Below are 19,503 nucleotides of genomic sequence, written 5' to 3'. Positions count from 1 at the left end.
GCCATCTTATACGCAGCTCCGGCTTGGTACACCAAAACAGCAATGGTTTTAAGTCGGAAGACCCTGGATGCAATCCAAAGAACTGTGTTGCTCACTATCATGCGAGCCTGTAGCACCACAAGCACTAACGCCCTGCAAGTTCTGGCAGGGATCCTACCCCTAGACTTGGAAATTGCAAAGAGTGGAATCAATTACCATATAGTGAAAGGACTCCCCTGCACCTTCCTAGATTACACAGTTAACAACAGCACGCCATGCAAAGAGGAAAAGAATAGGCTTTCAGAACCACCTCACACGGATCTGGCAACGTCGTTGGACTGAAACCACCAAAGGCTGCATCACCAAAACATTCATCCCGGACCTGTGGAAAATATTCCCGCAAACGTCCACTTGGTTGAAACCAGGACTTCATACATCATATGTACTGACAGGCCATGGCGCCTTCAAAGAAAAACTGGCCCAGATGGGATTGGAAGAAGACCCAAGATGAGTGTGTGGTGAGGCCGCCGTAGCCTAGCGGTCAGGCGCACGGGTGCATAAGTACACGTGCTTTGAGTGACCGGGGTTCAAGCCCGTGACTACTGAATACGGTGCTGTTTCTTGTATTCTGTCTATCTCGTGAACTCCTCTGACCGTTTGGTCGTCCCGGAGTATATGGACTCGAGTGAAGAATATGGAGCACTAACAAACTTTGCTCAGTAGCTCTTCACCAGGCGAAGAACACTCATCGCCTTACACAGAGTGATATAAAAATGGCGATACAGAACAACGCAACAAAATACCTACGTTCTCACCAACCCTCCCAAGGTGACCGGGGTTCAAGCCCGTGACTACTGAATACGGTGCTGTTTCTTGTATTCTGTCTATCTCGTGAACTCCTCTGACCGTTTGGTCATCCCGGAGTATAAACAGAAAAAAAAAAAAAAAAAGTGGAGAGTTGGACACACGTCATATATAACTGCCCAAACTATGAAGACATGCGATGTAGGTTAATGACTACAATAAAGTACTTCCCAAAAAATATGGAATCACACTTGCTGGACTCGAGTGAAGAATATGGAGCACTAACAAACTTTGCTCAGTAGCTCTTCACCAGGCGAAGAACACTCATCGCCTTACACAGAGTGATATAAAAATGGCGATACAGAACAACGCAACAAAATACCTACGTTCTCACCAACCCTCCCAAGGTGAAAGCAGACAAGACAACAACCAGAAAACTGGACTAGACAAAACGATAAAACCGCAATGATTAAATGGAAACGACAAACGGTCTCTTTCCGCGTGCACCACTGAGTGCTCCGGTGGTGTGGGGACCCTGAAAGGACTACCTAAATACAAGGACTGGAACGGACATCCTCTGAACCTAGGACGGTTGCCCTGAAAGCCGAGGAAAGCCATCTGACAAACTGGGCTGGACATCTGTTACAGTCTGCTTTTCCCCCCTTTCCAAGGCGAGGGGGGCGACGCTTTCGCTGTCTACTCCCCCTCCTGCCACCTCACTTTTCCTTCTGGTGCGGCATGGGCATGCCCACTGAAAAACGAGGGGCTGCCTTCCCTATCAGTCCCTTTCTTCTACTTCTGCCCCCAAGTCTTCTGCCTTCCCTCCCAAAACTTTTCCTATACAGCGTATTACCCCCACAGGTCCAAATCTAATACACCAAAATTACTGCCCAAACTATTAGACCTCCAGAGAAACTCATTCAGCGAAAACCCCACTCTATGTTTAAACAAATCGTATTATTAAGCAAACGGCGAATAATTTTTTTTTTTTTTTAGGTCCTAAACACTGAAATCTCAGGGAAGTAAGTGGCAGGACCTACCAGAGTACCATTACTTTTATTGGGTCTGCGCGCGTAGCACAGTGGTATCGTCACCGTCCTCCCCACACCGGGTGGAAAAGGCCTGGGTTACAATCCCGTCGATGACGCGAGGAACTTTAATGGGCTATTTTCACTCTGTGGCTGAGTTAGTTGGTCTCAGGTGTAGATAGCAAGGTTTTTTCTCCCCAGTAACTGGGGTTTTTTTCGTCCAGCGAAACAGGCAAATCAACCATAGAACATACGCAATTTACAGACACAAATACGAGTTAATGTATTTAATTACGGGAAACCCTAAAATAATAATAAAAATAATAAATTACTCTTATTGGTACAACCGGCCGGCGTCCCCGTCGCTGGGTATGATAACGTCGGGCCCCACTAGGGGCCCAGCGGCTGCGGCTGACAGGCTGGATGAACAATGGGCACAACATACTACTACATTCTACATGACCCACACACTGTCAAACCTCTGACATTGACAGAACACTGTCACTCGATACAGAGAACGTACGCGGAGATGGGAGAAATCCCAGGAGCCGTTACACTCTCAACATACCCAATACCCAATGGGCAACGGTTGGAGGAGATCCTGGCCAAGGTCTGGAAGTCATTAATAGGCGCAACAACCTGCCGACGTTTTCCAGCTCACTTTGGGAAGCCACGATTGATTCCAAAACCGTTATTGGTTTTGGAGGTTCCAGTGCATGTGAAACAGCAGCTGAGAAAATATTCAATTGAACTGTGATTTTTGAAGTTTATAGTTCATCCAGACTATTGAATATTATTGTTGTTTTATTATATATATATATATATTTTTTTTTATTATTATTTTTTTTTTCCCTGCTGGCTCCCTGGTATGGCCAACCCGGGGCGCGGGATTGCTGGCACTCACTGGTATTGCACTACCTCCAGTGGGTGCGGGATTTCAAGTGCGAATAGCGCTACAGTAAAATCAGACTCAAGTAATTTAACATACTTTTTAAGGACTGCTTTGTAAAGACTATATATTCCCAAGTTCTCAAGGTAGATTTGGGCTTATGCCTGGGAGCTACCCTGAATAAGAACACACTTGCACACACACACGAGAGTTTAATGTTTGTCAGAGCATATAATTATATGTAAATATATCTTGTATATAAATCATGTATATACTTTTATGTACATAATGTTGAGACTATATTGTGTGTAATTAATAAATGAATGAATGAAAAAAAATGTCAGATTGGACCGTGCGGGAGGGCTTGTCCACCTCAGACCATCGAGCCATAACTTTCAATATGTACAGATCGATCACTCAGTCCACAATTCTCAGACAGAAGCAACACAGATACGCTTTGAACAAAGCTGACTGGAACCTGTTTAAAGAAACACTCATCAATGGGATATTGCGCCTACAAACCGAGAACGAGCAAATTCAGCATCCAGACTCCCATCAGTGCAAGGTCACAGACATAATTACGAACGCTGCAAATACAGCAATAAAACGGAAAAATCCCATCCCCGGGGCGGTCCCTTGGTGGTCAGGGGAGCTTCAGGCCCTTAGACGCGAAGTAAACCAAAAGAGGCGCGCATTACAATGGGCCAGGCGATCCTCTCCCCCCCCCCCGCAGAAATTAAATACCTCCGACAGGAGTACAGAGAGAGACTCGAAACGCCTACAACGTGATGATCAGGCAGCGTAAAAGACTGTCCTGGGAGCACTTGGTATCAACAGTTGATAACTCTGACCCCTGGGGTGTCGTGTTCAAGATAAGAACAAATAAACGGCCAAGAGGTGAAGTTATTCGCTCCGCAATCACCCACAAGGCCATGTGACCACCAGCTGGCAGCATTCAATTTCAAACATACTTGATCACTCTTTCAAATAGCCACCAGATGACAACTCTCCAGAACAGCAGCAGCTTTGCCTCGACATTAACAACTATAACTCAACACTCGTGGAAGAGCCTTTCACTGTCGAGGATCTCTCTATGGCCTTTGGGAGAGTGAGAAATAACAAGTCACCAGACTGGATATTCTCGAGCCCGAAATAATTAAAAAAGTTGCCGAATTCGCTCCTGAAACACTGCTAAACCTCTTAAACCATTGCCTGCTAAAGGGATGATTCCCAAATGATTGGAAAACTGCATCCATTCGGCTCATACTCAAAAATCCAACTAAACCGCACGATCGACCTGACTCGTACAGACCTATTGCTCTCCTTTCTGTGCTGAGTAAGGACTTTGAGCAGCTCCTTAGACGGAGACTGGAAAACCACTACAATACTGCACAGCTACCAGCACGAAATCAATTTGGATTCAAGCCGGGCATGTCTACGGTCGATGCGCTGGAGACCATTACCAATGCTGCCAGAAACTGCACACAGAAGTACCTCCTCGTCATCTCGATCGACTTTGCTGGGGCGTTAGACACCTTATGGTAACCTAGCGTCCTCGGACGGCTGAGATGCGCTGAGCTCCCAGGAAATCTCTACAACTGCATTGCTAGCTATCTCAGTAACAGGAGCATTGTGGTTCAGGCTCCCTTCTCCAGTGTGGAACGTCGTGTCCACCGAGGTTGCCCTTAGGACTCTGTCCTGAGCTCCCTTTTCTGGAACTCTGTACTCGACGAGCTTCTCAGTACTGACTTAGGCGATGTCCAGACCTTGGAATACGCTGATGATCTCTCCCTTATCCTGGCAGGGGACTCCAGGGCTCAACTTGAAGTATCTGCTAACAGAGCTCTTACTACCCTGCAAGAGTGGGTCTGGAAAAACCATCTTCTTCCGCGGAGGCCGCCTCAAATCAATATACATGGCACAACCATCAAGCTTGTTACCCAGCTGAAACTCCTTGGCATTATCATCGACAGCAAACTAACATTTCTCTCACACCTCAACTATCAACAGAGGAAAATAAGAAATTACACTGCACTGGTTGCCAGGGTGACCGGCCGAGATTGGGGACCCAAACAACCCACTCTGGCAATACTCTATAAGCCATATTCATACCGGCTATCACCTACGCTTCTGGCACATGGTTCACCAAAGCCTCCACTGTGGCAGGACGAAGAAAGCTGAACATCATTCTACGGCCAATTCTCCGTACGATAACCAGAGCATGTTGCACCTCCAGCACGCACGCTCTACAGGTCCTCGCCGGTGTACTGCCCCTAGACCTTCAAGTGGCCCATGTGGGAATGCTGTATCAGCTCAGCAGAGGAAAGTGTACTACCTTTATTGATTTTACCAAGGATCCTGCTAACACCTATTCCAGTGAAAAAAGCAGGCTCCTAATCTACTTACAACAGACCTGGCAAGCTAGATGACCTGAATCCACCAAAGGGGCCATCACCCGCAAATTTATACCTGACATATGAAAAGTATATCCAAAATCACCATCCTGGTTCTCCCCAGGCCTTCTAACCACGTACCTCCTAACAGAGCATGGTGCCTTTCGCAGAAAACTGAACCTTCTTGGACTTTCCGACAGCTCCCTTTGCACCTGTTGTGCCCAGGAGACCTGGGACCACTTAATGCATGACTGCCTACTATATAATGACCTCGGATCTTCTCTCATCACACAAATTCATTTCATCCCGAGAGACCAGGAGCAACATCTCCTGTAAGACCACCATACCTATACAGCCTTTTCTAACTTTGCTGAAGGCCTCTTCACGAGGCGGAAAACCCTACCACAACCTCAGAATCAGACCCAACCAAACAATGAAACAGCCTAATCAGCCATGTGTCAAGACCATTACTTGCTTCAGCATACTGAAATACACGTGAATACTTTCAACTTGCACAATAATCATGCCTTTACAATATATTCTCAACATAACCTCGTTCTACCATGACTGCTGCTCCGGCTTCGCCCCCACCAAATTAACTCACCACTGAAATGACTCCACTATCTGGACGGAACTTCTCTGTTCCAGAATTAACACTAACCGGATTTGATCCTCTCGGATTGACTCTACCAAATATATTTTCATGCAGCTCACTAATGAAATGACTTCACCACCTGGACGGGACCTGTCTGTCCGAGGAATGCACTACTCGAATTTGACCTTCTCGGACTGGACTCTGCCAACTATGACTTCACGCAGCATTGCTGCCAATGCCACGTGGCGATCCTAAACCCGTGATCCCTTGCACGGTCCTGTTTCTCCCCTGCCCTCCTGGCAAGGGGGGAGGTGATGGTCCCTTTGTCTGCTCCCTGCCACTCACCATTGCTGCAGATAGCAGGGCCCAGCTAGAGGAAAAGGCCAATCAGGCAATGCTGATATTGCAAAACTGGACCAGAACCCACTGCCTGACGATATCAACAACAAAGACGTCCTCCATCCTGCTAAAAGGCAAGCTTGATATACGTAGACCGCCACAAATAAAGGTGGGACCTACCACAATAAAATTAGTGACCCAGTTAAAATATTTAGGGGTTATACTGGATGGTAATCTTACCTTTAAACACCATCTAACGTATATCAGAGCCAAAATTAAAAGATACTCTGGATTGGTGGCTAGGATCGCCAGGCGGGACTGGGGGTTAAACCAACGCACCCTGTCATTGTTTTATAAAACAACCTTCCTACCCATCATCACTTACGCCTCAGCAATATGGTTTCCCAAAACAGCAACTGTAGCAAACCGACGCATCCTTGATGCAACGCAAAGAACCATCCTACTGACAGTTACACGTGCTTGTAGGACAACCAGTACCCACGCACTGCAGGTCTTGGCCGGAGCTCTCCCCCTTGACTTAGAGATCACGCGCAGGGGAATGAACTACCACATAGAGAAAGGAATACCTTGTACACACCATGGCTATACTGTGGACGTTAATGCACCACAAAAAAATGAAAAGACAAGACTGCAAAAACACCTGATGCAAGTTTGGCAGGAGCGCTGGGCCAACTCAAATAAGGAAAATATCACCAGGAAATTCATTCCGAACATCGACAGGATGTACCCCAGTCCCCCAACTTGGTTTCAACCTGGCTTATACACCACCTATTTATTGACTGGTCACGGGGCCTTTAAAGCCAAGCTGGCAGCGCTGGGGATTGAGGTGGATCCGAGCTGTGCCGGTGGAGAGCTTGAGTGCTGGGAGCACATTATGTATGATTGCACCCATTATGAGGACCTCAGGTGCAGACTGATCACTGCAATACACTACCTCCCCAAGAACTTGGAATCACATCTATTGGACTCACTAGAGGAATACAGGGAGCTAAAGGAATATGCCCAAAAACTATTTGGTAGGCGTAAAACACTGATAGCCATCTACAGAAGATAAAAATAAAAAATAATAAAATAAAATAAATAAATAAATAAAAAGAGACACAGAACACGCGTGGAGAGGATTCAAGGAGAACCTCCCTCAGGAACCTGCTCACTACTAATCATCTAAAACCAGCGATCGCAAGAATAACCCCATGGAGATGCGGATCTTCCCATGACGAAGAGAACCACAGCCATTGCTAACAGACTAACAACGGGCCTGACCAGTGTTCATAGCTGTAGGACAAATCTGGATACCAAACGCTACCAATGACAGAGAAGACCGACGAAGATAGAGAAACTCCAAGTTTCTGCCTCAACGGAGCCATATTGGCTCAAGGCTCTGCACTCTCTTGTGCAGTGCAATTCTTTTACTCCCACACCCGGCAGGGGAGGGAGGTGACGGCTTGCTGTCTCCTCTCTTCCCTGCCACACCATTCCTTCCCTCTGGTGGGGCATGGGCATGCCTCACTGAATAATTGGGGGTCACCTACCCTATCGACCCTCTTCTTCCTATTTCACCCCCCAGCCTTCACTCTCCCCTCCCAGCACTTTCTCTTGCACAGTGTATAGCCCTACACGTCCAAATTTAAAATACACCAAAAAAATTTTGCCCAACCTTTTAGGCACTTCAGAAAAAGGCCTTCAGCGTCAAACCCCATATTAGCGCTTTAATGTAAGTGAATTAAAATCAACCGCGGTCGTTCCAATTTTATTTTAGGTCCTAGCCACTAAAATCCCAGGAAAGTAAGTGGCAGGACCTGCCAGAGTACAATTGACTCAATGGTAACACCCGGCTAGCCTCCACGTGGCGAGGTATGGGCAACGTCGGGTTCCATTAGGGGCCCTGGCGGCCAATAAGCCGGATAAACAATGGGCACAACATATAACACTACTCATGACCCACACACTTCTAAATCTCTGGCTTTGACAGGGTACTGTCACCGATACATAGAACATTCGCGGAGATGGGAGAAATCCCAGGAGCCGCTAGACCCTCAATATACCTCATACCTCATACCTCATACCCTGCCACCCCCTCTTTCCTTCTGGTGGGGCATGGGCCTGCCTCATTGATTTTGTGGTCATCTTCTCTATCGACCCTATACTTCTGCCTCTCACTCCCCCAGCCTTCAGTCTCCCATCACCCTCTAGCTTTCCCATGTAAAATTTATCCTAGCCCTACACCCAAAATTCTTAATTCCACACTGTATAACTTAAAACTCCTTTGGCCTGACCCAACCTCTAGCGCACCTCTTTTTTTAAGGTCCTGGCCACTGAAATCCCAGGAAAGTAGGTGGCAGGACCTGCCAGAGTACTTATTTAAAAATACTGGTGTACCTGGCTTGCCTCCACGGGGCTAAGTGTGGGCAACGTTGGGCCTCAGTAGGGGTCCAGGGACTAAATGGCCAGATGAACAACGGTACACGACACTACATCCAACAATATCCATACACTTTTAAATCTCTGGCCTTTACGATGTTCTGTAACACACGATAATATAGACTACACGGAGATGGGGGAAACCCCTGGTGCCGTTAGACCCTAAACACACTTTACACTTTTACCCACATACTCACCGAGTGAGAAATTTATTTTTATTTTTTTTTTAGGTTCTAGCCACCGAGATTTCAGGAAATTAGGTGACAGGACCTGCCAGAGTAAATATCTAAATACTAGTGTACCTGGTCTTCCTCTACGAGGCATAGTGTGGACAACGTTGGACCCCAGCAGCGGTCTAGCGGCTAAATATCCAGAAGAACAACGATACACAACACTACACTTACAAAATCCATACGGTTTAAATCTCTGACCTTTACAGTGAACCTGTCACAGCCACAATGAAAGCAACGCGGAGATGGGGGAAACCCATGGTGCCATTAGACTCGAACCCACTATACACTCTATACCCATACACTTTTAAATCTCTGGCCTACAGTGAAGTGAACTGGTACACCTACAATAAAAGCAACGCGGAGATGGGGGAACCCCTGGTGCCGTTTGACACAAAATACACCTCACCTTACACCATACGGCTGAACTGGTGGGGTGCTCGAGAGCCGTCGTAGTTAAAGTGTACCAGGACTGGCGTTAAAATGGTCAAACAACAACCCAAAGGCAAAACTGGAAAGGTCAGCGACATTTTGTTAGAGGTAAGCGCCGGGGCCGACGATTCGTACAGGCGAACAGAAGCAACACTGTTGAAGGATTGACTATCCAATACAACACGGGCCAACCCGGAACAATATCTGGCATTATCATGCGTCGTACGTATGGGCTATACCAGCAGACGACCCGTACGACATCATCTCCTAACCAAGGTTCAACGACTTAAAAGACTCGTCTGGTGGAAAGACCATGCAAATAGACTGGAAAAAGGTGCGCTGGTCGGATGAGTCACATTATTTACTCCAAACCGTGGATGGTCGTGTACGAATTTGGCGTCAACAACATGACAACATGAGGCTCTTGATCGGCGTAAAAGACTCGCCTGGTGCAAAGAGCATGCAAGTTGGACGTTAGAAGATTGGAAGGTGTGCTGGTCAGATGAGTCACATTACTTAATAGGGATCGTGGACGGTCGTGTAGGGATTTGGCGTCAACAACATGAGGCTCTTGATCCATCATGCATGGTATCAAAAGTGCAGGCCAGAGGAGGCTGTTATATAGTGTGGAGCATGTTTCACTGGCAGGAACTTGGACCGCTGGTGCATGTGGAACAATGTATCAGTGGTCTCCGCTATCGTCAGCTACTTGCTGACTGTTTATCCCCCCATCACCATGGTGATGGTGTCCTCCAAGATGCGTGGAGCCATCGGGCACTTGTGTGCAGGAACTGTTTGAGGAACACAGTTCTGATTTCCAGCATATCGATTGGCCTCCGAACTCCCTCGATATCAATCCGATAGAGCAGGGGTGGCCAACAAGTCGATTGCGGCTTTAATTTCGGTCGATCACGACGAATTTTAAATATACTGTATATAAAAAATATAATTGTCAAAATCTAAATGTTATTATTATTATTATTATGAGCCTCACTGCGTACGCTTATTACAAATCCGTTGAACCACGTGATTACTCTTGCCGCCGCGCAGCCGCTAAGCTTGTCTAGTTCACGTAGTTACGTTGTGGAGAGCATAGTGTATGTGTCGAATTCTTATTTAGCTTATTTTAATATAAATAACTGGACAGTGTTTATACGTTAATTTAATACCTATTGATTTAAAATGAATACTATGAAAAAGAGTAAAACGTATCATTTTCAACAAGAGTAAGAACTAGAATTCTTTTTTGTGATGATAAAAGAAACATATTGTTTGATTTGCAACTTCCGTGGACCCAAAAAAGGAAATTTAGAAAGGCACTTTATAAATTTAGATTGTCGATCGCATTACAAATTAGTTTGCCAGCCTTGCCATAGAGCACTGGTGGCATAATATCGAAAGGCATATCAGCCGTCTGGATACACCAATTACCTCCATACCTGCATTGCTGACCGCATTACACACAGTTTAGTTGGCCATACCTCCCGAACGCTTCCGACGTCTTGTTGAATCAATGCCACGTCGGATAGCTGCTGTACTGAGGACAAATTTAGTGATTTAGTGATCATAATTTAGTGATCACTCAGTGTATACTGCAGAGTTACATGCAATTAAAGTAGTCCTTGAGCACATTAAAAATAGCCAAATCAAAGGTATATGATATACAGGGTGTCTCACAAATACTGGTACAAACGTTTATGAGAGGTAGGTAACATCTAAAGGAATGTGAATCGCATAGGAACCCATAACCGGAAACGTCAAGGGAAAGTAGTAGCAGAGGCACAAGAAACAGAAATGACACAACACAGTAATTAGTGGCAAACATTTATTTGACATAATATTAACAATGGAGTACGAGATGGATGCATTTCATGATGTTACAACAGATGCTCGAAGGTTCCACCATGAGACGTGATGCATGCGTGACACCGACGCAGCATGGATTAGCAGACACGATCGAACACACCTGGAGTTTCTTTAACAGTAGCAGCAGCGCAGACAAGTCTCGCCACGAGATCCATTTCTGTCTCCACAGGCGATTCATACACGATAGATTTGAGGGTCCCCACAGAAAGAAATCAAGGCTCGATAAATCAGGTGAGCGTGGGGGGCAACGGGTCCACCACGGCCAATCCATCGACGCCCAAAATGCCTGTTCACGAACACACCTTCCATAATGGGCAGGCGTCCCGTCATGTTGAAACCAAATGTTGCGTCTCACATTTGCTGGAACATCGTCAAGTAACCCTGGTAGAACTTGTTCAAGAAAGATCCGATGTTTAGCGGAGTTCATTCGGGATGGTAACAGGTATGGGCCGACTAAGCAGTCACCGACCATACCTGCCCACACATTTATTGCGAAGCGATGTTGTGCCGCATGGGGGCGCACACCGTGTGGGTTGTCGTGAGCTCACACATGAGCATTGTGCTGATTGAATAAGCCTTCCTGAGTGAAATCTGTGAACAAAACATAGGCTGGAAAATTCAACTCTTGAACACTTTCTTGGAGAAACCACTGCGCAAAAGCCACACGTGCAGGATGATCTTGGGGGGGGGGGGGCAGTAACTGAACCCTTTGGAGATGAAAGGGGTGTAAGCAATCGTCGTGCCAGACACGCTGTACACTGCAACGAGACACTCCTAAGGCAGAGGCAACGGCACGCTGAGCTGGTTAGTAGGATTATTCTGGACGGCATTCAACACACTTTCTTTCATGGCGGGAATTCGCGTCGAACGTGCTCTGCCCGCACTTCTCCTGTTACCTCTAAATGACCCATAATCGCACAAATTTTGATGCACACGCGCAAACAAACGGTAGTCCGGTACATGTCTGTCTGGGAAGCGTTCTCCATAAATTCGTTGAGCGACTCGTCCATTGCCCTCTGCTAATCCATACACTAGGCGCATGTCTGCCAGCTCACAGTTCATATATCGATGCATACTCTTCGTGCGGCGACTACCGCGCCGTCTACCGAATTACGGTGACGTTTCCGGTTATGGGTTTCCTATGCGATTCACATTCCTTTAGATGTTACCTACCTTCCCTAAACGTTTGTACCAATATTTTTGAGACACCCTGTATATAGTGATTCATTGAGCGTATTACAGACTCTTTTATCGGTGAGATGTAATCCTGATCCAGTCCTGTCCCGAATTTGGTGGATGCTTTTTTCTCTTCTTGAATCAGAATTTGAGATTTGCTTATGCTGGATCCCAAGCCACATTGGGATTAGGAGAAATGAATTAGTTGATGTCGCGGTGAAATTAGCTACTCCCCTGGAGAGTCATTGCCTTTCAGTCCAATATACAGACCACAGGCAAACAATGAGCTCCAGATTGTATCCCAATGATCATTGGCACAGATAGACGATAAATAAACTACATGAAGCCTGTAATTACGCAATGGCAGACTAATCTAGGCAGGGTCTGAAGAGAGGAAGTTGTTCTTGCTTGGCTGCACATAGATCACAGTCATCTACGCTTCTGATATTAATTTAGTTTAGATCGTTATACTTAACGTTATAAAATGATTCGCCTACCAGCGAATTCCTCTTCTGCTCAAGCTTGATGTCGTATCATCTTCGTGATATGATAAACAGGTATATCTGATTTTTTTTAATTATTCCTGTATGCACGGCGCTTTAGCCTTCATGAATCCGGCAAACGCCCCATTACCCTAAAGGCTTAATGTGACAATGAGTCAGTCTTCACCGAGTAACAAAGCATCGCACTACTAGGAAGTTCCCTAGGAAAATCCTCCCTCTCTTCTGCCTCTTGTGCTAAATACACCTGTCTCAACCATTTATTCTTTCTGCTTTCTTGTGTTCTCCCTTTTCGCGTTTACAAAGAGTAATCTCTTTGGAAACGCGAACATAAAAGCTGCAAGCTTAATAGTGCGAGAGCAAACAAACAACTGGGAATTAAAGACAAACTCTTAAAAGTGAGCATGTTTATTGCTCTTCCCATCCAAGTGAGTTAAAGACCCGAAATCAGGCATGGCACATAAACAGAATAAAACTTGCAAGAATCCGTCTGCCTTAGCCTGCCGCGACAGGAAGGAACCAACCATTCGATGTCATGTATGCAAAACAAGCATTTGTGCCCACTCAGTTAAAACAGACATCACACATCTTTCTAAACAACGTCGGAGAAGGTTCGCATGTGACATTTGCCTTGGAGAAGACGCTGAAATATCTGAAGTTCCTCTGTCCCAGACTGAAACTAGCCCTATCGACCAGATGTTCACTGTTATCATTCAACATTCACATTTAAATACTGGTTTGCCTAAACCTTCACTCATGACCATCGCATGTGATGAAACAGTGGGCAAGGGAACATCACCTGACGGTACTGCCAACCACGTTATATGCAGAAATAATCAGTCCAATTCCCCACCAGAAACTAATGATCAAAACTGTGCCTCGGTCGTTAACGTATTCTCCACCTCAAACCGGACACTAGTCAACAGGTACTTTTCAAGTTGAAGATGATTCTCCAAGGATTAACGCCGAAACTACAGTGTCGACCCCTCTTCTACAACCAGACATCATAGACTTATTGATTCTCCTAATTTACCAGTTGTGGTCCCAAATTGAGGATCTCAAGGATGAGGAACCAAAATAAGCATATCGCACATATGCTCTCCGACCTCTGCTCTTTAGTGAGCCAAAATGGTAAGCTGACATCTCAGACACCATTAATATCTAAACGGACAAAAACTATTCATCCTGTCAAACCTCCTAGCCTTATAAAGCCTGCCTCCCAAAATCAAATTCACTCGAGGCAATAAGTAGATAGACCTGCAGACACTCCGACTGAGAACGCTAGTAGGGCCCAGTCATGCACTCAGCAGAATACTGGTGACCAACCACAGCTGCAATCTCTTGAAGAAGTATCCTAACCAGAGAACCCATCAGGAAATAACAAACACTCCCTACAAGTCCAAGAACTAAACAGTAATTCAACTAACGCCCATCAAGCTCTACCCACGTCATATGCCGGTATGCTTACCAACAGCGATTTTAGCGATACCTGCGTCCCATCTGGAGATATACAAAATTCACTCATTTCCGCAGCTAACCCTGCCTCAAATTCCTTTGGATGCCTTCACGCTACCAATATTGATTGCCCTCCCTATCACGCTATTATTCCTAACCAGATCTCCTTACCCAGCCAAGTAACAGCCACCAAACCTCATCTCACACAGGCCAAAATATAATATCTCCCTGGAAATATAATATCCCCGAAATATAATAGAACCAGAGTCAATATTTACTACTCCAGATTTGGATCTGGAACATCTCCTGAATCTATAAGCAGAATGTTTAAAGAGGAACATAATCTATCAGTTCCTTATAACACCTCCTTCCTTATAATGTTTTAGCCCGCTGTCTACCAAAAGGTAGATAGCGGGCTAAAACATTATAAGGAAGATCGTGCCTCCTGGCCCCAAGGCGTATACACTGAGTTATCACTGAATTATGATTGAACAAGCTGTGGCATTGATTCAACAAGATGTCGGAAGCGTTCGGGAAGTATGGCCAACCAAGCTGTGTGTAATGAAGACAGCAATGCAGGTATGGAGGTGACTGGTGTATCCAGACGCCTGATATGTCTTTCCATAGTGTCCCACAAGTGCTCTATGGGATCGATATCGAGGGAGTTCGGAGGCCAATCGATATGCTGGAAGTCAGAACTGCCTCAAACCATTCCTGCACAACAAATGCCCGATGGCTCAGCGCATTGTCATATTGGAAAAATCGGGAAAAATTGTAACATAGGGGGAGATACACAGTCAGCAAGCAGTTGACGATAGCGGAAACCACTGATACGTAATTCTATATGCACTAGGTGTCCAAGTTCCTGTCAGTGAAACATGCTCCACATCATACAACCACCTCTACCGGCCTGCACTTTTGATACCATGCATGATGGATCAAGAGCATGTTGTTGACGCCAAATCCGTACACGACCATCCACGGTTTGGAGTAAATAACGTGACTAAATAACTCATCGGACCAGCACACCTTCTTCCAGACTTCTAGTTCTAACGTCCAACTTGCATGCTCTTTGTATCAGGCGAGTCTTTTACGCCGATGAACCTTGGTTAGGAGAGGATGCCATAGGGGTCGTCTGCTGGTATAGCCCATACGTGCGAGCGTGCGACACATGGTCATGCCAGATATTGTTCCGAGTTGGCCCATGTTGTATTAGGTAGTCAACTCGTCAACAGTGCTGCCACTGTTCGCCTGTACGTGTCGTCCGACCCGGCGCTCACCTCTAACATCAACCTTTCGCAGACTCGTCGGGCACCCACAATCTGTCCTTTATCAAATTCCGATAAATTCTTCCTTTTACCCATCACGCTCAGAATTTTACTACCTACTCAACCGCTGACACCTTATCTATGCTACGTAGGTCGACTAACTCCGCACTCTCGTACTTCACGTGGTCAACGGGTCGCATTCAGTTTTCATAGAGATCGTCATAATTCAGTGATCACTCAGTGTATATCAGGCCCTTTTTTGAGAAAAAGAGACCCCCATTGACAACCTGAACTAATTCGCCTTCCTCGATAGCAATCAATGCTGCAAGGGAACAAGCATGAAAGCTCCACATTCTGGGTATTTTCTCAAAATGTGCGCAGCATAATTCAAAATTAAACCAGCAGTGACAACATCGGCATCCTCAAATCGTTACCATCAGCCTTCAATCACCAACGATAAACAGTTTGGGAATGCTGATCCCAACGTGAGTCACGAATCGATAAATTCGAAAGCCTGCCTTGAATAAAAATACTAGAGACACTTGCCTTAATTATACAATCAGTCTTGTACCAGAACGTTAGAAGCCTCCGAAACAAACTGGATACCATTGACCAAATTCTTCTCGCTTGTGATATCGATAATCTCTGTGTCACCGAGACCTGGCTCGATAAAGATCAAGAAATTTTTATATCTTGTACTCCCTCTGGGTATAAATCAGCGTTTATATCTAGAGTTGGCCAAAGAGGAGGCAGTGTTTCCATTTTCTTCAAGAGCTCACAGAACTCACTTTTTCATCAAGTTTCTAGCCAAACACCAGCATATGAAGCTCTTACTGTAACTCTCAGCTGTCTACGCTGGTAGCACAGTGTTACACCACCGTCCTCCCCACACCGGTTGGAAAACGCTCGGGTTCGAATCCCGTCGATGACACGAGGAACTTTAATGGGCTTTTTTCACCTGTTGGCTGAGTTAGTCGATCTTAGGCATACATAGCAAGGTCCCCCCCCCAGAATCTAAGGTTTTTCATCCAGCGAAAACAGGCAAATCGACAAGCGAACACATGCAATTTACAGACATAATAAATAAACTGGTATATGTAAGAAATTTCGGGTGGCCCTAACATAATAATTTGAATTTTGTTACTCTCAACTACTATAGCGTCCCCATAGACGTAATTGTTATTTATATACCCCCAACACCTTCATATAAAGCCATCCATGAAATATCAAACTGGATCATTAATCAGCATTGCACTTTGTGTGTCGAGACTTTAATCTTCCTCCCTAGCTAGCTAACCTTCAGCAAACGTTCCTGTCAAACCTATCTTGTACAGGGTTACAAATGATCAACGACCTCCCGACTAGAGGTCCCGACCAACTAGACCTCATCCTTGCCTCCTTTCATTGCACACCTGATTACCTGCCAGAGACCTATTTTAATTCGGATCACGAGCCAATTATTGTTCTTTTACATATACCTGCCCCTAACTTTAATGTTGCGAATTCAACTAATGCCAAAGTAATAGTTAGTCCCAGATTTTTGAGTATTGCTAAATGTGCTGAGGCTGCCTCTGCCATCCCGTGGTCAGTCCTAGAAAACTGTGATCTTGAAATTGCAGTGAATTGTTTACAAAATGACTTAAGACGATTGCGATCCTTGCAGCATCAAAGAGAATTTCTATTATGCCTCAGTTCAGAGCATGGTGGACTCCCGATCTTAATATGAACTTCAGGTTAAAACAGCATCTGCACAAAATGTGGAAGCAGTCGCAGTGTTTAGTCTAGAGCACGTGCAACATTTAACAAGCTGAAATCTCAAGCAATTAAGAATTATATGCACTACCCTTCGTAGAGGAAAAACCCCTACTTTGAGTGGCCTTTTGATTTCCCACAAAATCTTGAACCTGACCAATGGCTCGACTTTATATCTAGATTTGCCTTGAACTCGGAACAATGTGCTGATCTTCAGACACCAACAACTGGAATACCGCCTGACACGCTGTCTGCAGTATCAATATCCAGGAACAGCTTATGGCTGCCATTAATTCTACACTGGCTTTTGCTACTGCAGGTGCACATTGAATACCCAAATTCATTAATAAATGTCTTAGCTCATACATTTTGGGTCCCCTTCTAACAATTATAATGCTCTTTTGTCAAGTCATATCTTTCCCCAGCAGTGGAACATCTACCTTGTGAAGCCTATACCCAAAATCCAATCTTCTACTCTTCTGAAGCATTACCAGCCAATATCCAACGCCCCAAGTCTTCTAAAACTCCTTGAGAAGGTACTTCTCCCCGTTCTAACTAAACAACTTCTTCCACATCAGCCTCATCAAATCCATTACCGGTACTCCCTTCCTCATAGATCCAATAACCTCTTAGCCACCACCAGCTCTTATCTGTGGCTAACCTCTTAGCCACCACCAACTCTATCCTCTCAGCGTTCGAATCTCATGCAGAGCTTGTAGTCACCTACGTAGACCTCGAAGCAGCTTTCGACTCAATAAACGTTCCTGCTATGCTGAAGCTACTTTCAGACCATTATCAAATCAAGGGAGATACTCTTCAGTTCATCACTTCACTCCTTCAAAATAGAATAATCCGGCTTACTGTCCACGGCCAAACATAAGAGCGATGTCTCTCTTCAGGCGTGTCACAGAGTAGTGTCTTATCTGGGCTCTTGTTTACAGTGCTTATCTCTCCGTTTGTTGAGTCCAGGCATGATACTTTACGTTATGCTGATGATATGGAACTCCTCACACTACTTTCTCCACATGATGATCTTCTCGTTATAACAGCATCAATTAATAATATACTCCTGGAATTTGCAAACTACCTCAACCAGTCTGGACTAAAAATAAATCCAGAAGAATCTGAATATATGAAATTTTCATTAAAGAAAACGCCTTCTTATATTCAGCCAACACTATGTAATTCTCCTATTCCTATCGTCAGTAAGCATACTGATCTCGGGGTTGTTTTTGATTCTAAACCCTGCTTTGGTAACCACTTGGAAAATCTGCTCACACGGGCAACTCGACTCCGATGGATGGCCAAACAGCATTTGCATTATATTGATGAAGTCATGACTACCAGAAGATATATGTAAACTACAGTCTACTCTCCGCTTTTATATGCTGCAGAGGTATGGGCATCTGCTGCCCCTATCACAATTCGACCACTCTTTTCTACTGAGTTTGGGCTCTTAAAATGGACCATAGTTCCTCCACAGTTAAGGACTACTGAAATGGCCAGTTTAACAAAAATTCACAGGCACTTCACACTGATTAGGATGAAACGCCTTACTACGACTGTACAAATGACCACTGGCAAGATTTCGTCACTATCATTTTGGGACTTGTGCTCTTGGAGAGTCCCTCGTCCTTCCTTCAGAGCAACTCCAACTCTGCCCACATCTCAACCGTCTCCACCTATCTGATAGGTTTCTGCCATTTCAGCTACTTTCATGTTCCCAGTTTGTTTGTTTGTTATTTGGTTTTTAGGAGCATTAGCAACTAAGGCCATATTGCTCCGGGATATGCGGTGGTCATTCTCTGACCTTTCCGCATCCTCCGTATTTGGTGGTGATGGGCTATGTTCCCAGTCTTTGGATGCTTACCTTAATAAGTTTTCTTGTGACAGGGAACACAGACGCTGCATTCTTAAATTGTACTTCCCTGTCCCGGATCCTTCTACTCGAAGCTCGCCTTAATGCTGCAAGCCAGCAATATGACATGAAGATGGTTTACTAACTTTTGAGTTTTCCACCTATATATTCTTTGTACATGTGATGTATTTTCCAGGATAGATGGTAAAAAACAAATCCGGGATAATCGATTTCCAGGTTAATCCAAAAATACAAAAGTCCCCGACATACGTAAGAGATACGTTCCAGAACTTCTTACTTCGTCGAGTTTTACGTAACTCGGGAATGACTAATAACATATTGCTACTATATTATTATTGACAAATCTGAATTCCGCGCGATACTTGTTAATGTTTGGCCATTTTGGCTTCTTTATTATAATAATTCCTTAGATTTAACAGTTGCACCGTTTTCAAACTTTTGAATAATTTCGTTTTTGTTTAACTGAAAACGCAACT

The sequence above is a fragment of the Mastigoproctus giganteus genome, chromosome 4 (genome assembly GCF_048544385.1).
Source record: "Mastigoproctus giganteus isolate SK-2022 chromosome 4, ASM4854438v1, whole genome shotgun sequence".
Lineage (NCBI taxonomy): Eukaryota > Metazoa > Arthropoda > Arachnida > Uropygi > Thelyphonidae > Mastigoproctus > Mastigoproctus giganteus.
Note: the sequence above shows the minus strand (reverse complement) of the source record.